Source organism: Abrus precatorius, unplaced genomic scaffold (assembly GCF_003935025.1).
Source record: "Abrus precatorius isolate BTA unplaced genomic scaffold, Abrus_2018 Scaffold3, whole genome shotgun sequence".
NCBI lineage: Eukaryota > Viridiplantae > Streptophyta > Magnoliopsida > Fabales > Fabaceae > Abrus > Abrus precatorius.
In genome coordinates, this window is record NW_020874373.1 from 18363866 (window position 1) to 18366744 (window position 2879).

Consider the following 2879-nt stretch of genomic DNA (forward strand, 5'->3'; position numbering starts at 1 on the left):
ATGAACAGCACCAGTACCAGCACCAAGTGCTATCTCATTCACTCCCTTAGCAGCTCCTCTGAATCCGAATTGTTGAGTGTTGGCTGCCATGTTTGTAATAAGCTGTCTCGCAGCTTGTGGTGTCTTGTCCATCAATGCTCCTCCACTTGCTGCATCTATCATGCTCCTGTCCATCAAAGTTAGCCCTTCATAAAAATATTGAATTAGTAATTGCTCACTTATCTGATGGTGAGGGCAGGTAGCACACAACTTGTTGAATCTCTCCCAGTAGTCATACAAGGTCTCTCCATTCAGCTGCCTTATACCACAAATCTCTTTTCTTATTGCAGCGGTTCTGGAGGCAGAGAAGAATTTCTCCAGAAATAACCTCTTCATTTGATTCCATGTGGTGATTGTTGAAGGTAGGAAGTAGAGCCAATCCTTCGCAACACCATCCAGGGAGAAGGGGAACGCCTTCATCTTGACATGGTCTTCAGGCACTCCTTGTGGTCTCATGGTGGAACACACCACATGGAACTCTTTTAAATGCTTGTGAGGATCTTCACCTGCAAGTCCATGAAACTTTGGCAACAAATGGATAAGTCCAGATTTAAGCTCATAAGAGGTTGTTTCATCTTCAGGATATTGGACACACCATGACTGATACACAACATTAGGTGTGGCCAATTCCTTCAAAGTTAGCTCAGGATTATCAGCCATGTTCTCCCTAACAACAGGAATAACAGTAATAGTTTCAGAATCACCAAGTAAGCTACCACTACCACTACCACTACCACTGTTTTTGCTAGATCTTATCCTCCGAAGTGTTCTTTCTATTTCAGGGTTAGGTTCATGCAATATAACAGGGTTGGCCCTGGTCATTCAAGGTTAGAACCAACAAGAACAGAAAATACTCAATGAATGCACAAAGTCAGTTTACAAAGCAAGTACCATCAAAATGCAAGATATGAATGAAGGGGGACCATGATAAATCTCTTTTTGGTATGGGAAAACACCACAAAAATTTTTAGATTTTTTTGAATTGAATTGCTATGGGAACTAGAAGCCTAAAGTCAAGAAAAATAGGTCAATAAATACTGAAAAATAAAAAACTTTTAGAAAACAAGCAATTTTTGAAATTTTGGGCAGCCTCAACCGGCCAGTTCCATTGAATAGGAAATTTTTTTTTACCCCAAATGCATATGCAATAAGCTCAATTCTGAGTTTTCTAGCAAAAGTTATGTCACTTTGAAGTTTCGCAAAAATTTTCTCAGCCACCAAGATGTATCTTTTTTTCTATAAATGATTTTTGCAATCTAAACAACTCTAAACACTAATAGACACTAAAAGAAATGTGGACACAAAAATTCAGATCAAAATTCAATCTCTAGCTATTTTTTTGGAATTTTTCAAAATTGGATGAATAGTACATGAATAGTGTGTGAACAGTGCACGATGAACAGTGAAATCTGATAGCAATTATGCAGCATCTATGTTTTCTATTCCTACTAGTCCTCTGTTTTTCGCATCCAACCACACACAATTGACCACAATGGCACCAATCACACAACTAAACACTAAAAACACGAATTAAATCTGCAAAACTAAATGTAATAAACAAAAAAAAATAGACAAACAGAATCCCTACGACGAAAACGAAAATGCCCAAGAAAATGCACACGAAAACGCAAACGCAGAAGAGTGAATCACAAAAGCACACAATCACAGAATGATGAAATAAAAACAAAATGATTTATGTCCCTGGCAACGGCGCCATTTTGATAACCACGTCGCAATGGTATCAAACAAGCTAGATTTTCTCAAAAATTTGTGCAATACAAGAAGCAAACCTAGGTCATCTCTCAAGGACATAAAATGCATTTTATTTTTAGTTCCATCATGCAATTTCAAATTAGATTGGGGAAGGATTTGTTTTGAATTTAAACGACAAAATAACAAAAATGAAAATTAAGGATTATGAAATTCAACCAATTCAAGATCTCAATCCCTACAATGCAATTCTCGTCGTTCACACAAATATGATCCCAACGAATTTCCAATCACACTAATTCAATGCGCATCAACAACCCTAAAATCTAAATCTAGATTATGAATTCCATCAAAACAAGAACCGCAATCGAAAACCCAATGCTTTAACAAAATTTAGAACAATTGATTGATTAAATTAGGTGAATCCAATTAATTCAAATATGAAATTAACCTATTCTTTCTATTTAGGATGCAACGAAAATTCCATATCATGAAAAACGTAATTAACCTAATTAGAAAAGAGGAAGGAAAGGAGGAATTCGATAAAACCTATTTTGAAACTCGAATGCAATGTAGTTTTTGAAACCTTGAACCGGTTGATGAATTAGCCTTGCTTCATAATCATGTTGCTCGACCAATTAGAGAAGGGGATGAAGTTTCCGAAAATAAAAGAGAGGGAGACGAGAGGAATCCTTACGAAAGCTTTTATTTAAAATTCTGAAAATTGAGGCAAAAAAAGAGGGAAGAATATCCCCACGTGAAATCATAAACTCTATTTAAAGACAAAATAATTGGGCTTAATTAAGGCTCAGCTTCCTAACGAGGTTCCTAAAACCCTAATTAAGTAATGTCAACAATAAAACCAAATTCTGAAAAATTCATTGCAGGACCGCAATATTGTGACGCAGTTTTGGGCCTGAATATGTTCGAACTGGACTTTTCTCGCAACAGAGAAGTTGTAGATCTCTCTCTTATCTTTCCAGGGACACCAATTTTGTCCAATTCCGAGTAGTGTAGCTCCAGATATGGTCTTTTCAAGAAACTGTGTCAAAACAAGAATTTATGGCGGGAATTAAGAAAGATTTAAATTTAAATCCTAAATGACTTACCAACACAAATCTAAACTAACA

At 36.3% G+C, this 2879-nt stretch overlaps 1 non-coding gene across 1 annotated transcript; it reads left to right on the plus strand.

The window, feature by feature from the left end:
• The first annotated feature begins 220 nt into the window (after positions 1 to 220).
• On the plus strand, positions 221 to 327 carry LOC113864071. Its single transcript, XR_003504675.1, has one exon. It is a non-coding gene; the product is annotated as a small nucleolar RNA R71 (small nucleolar RNA).
• Positions 328 to 2879: the final 2552 nt, after the last annotated feature.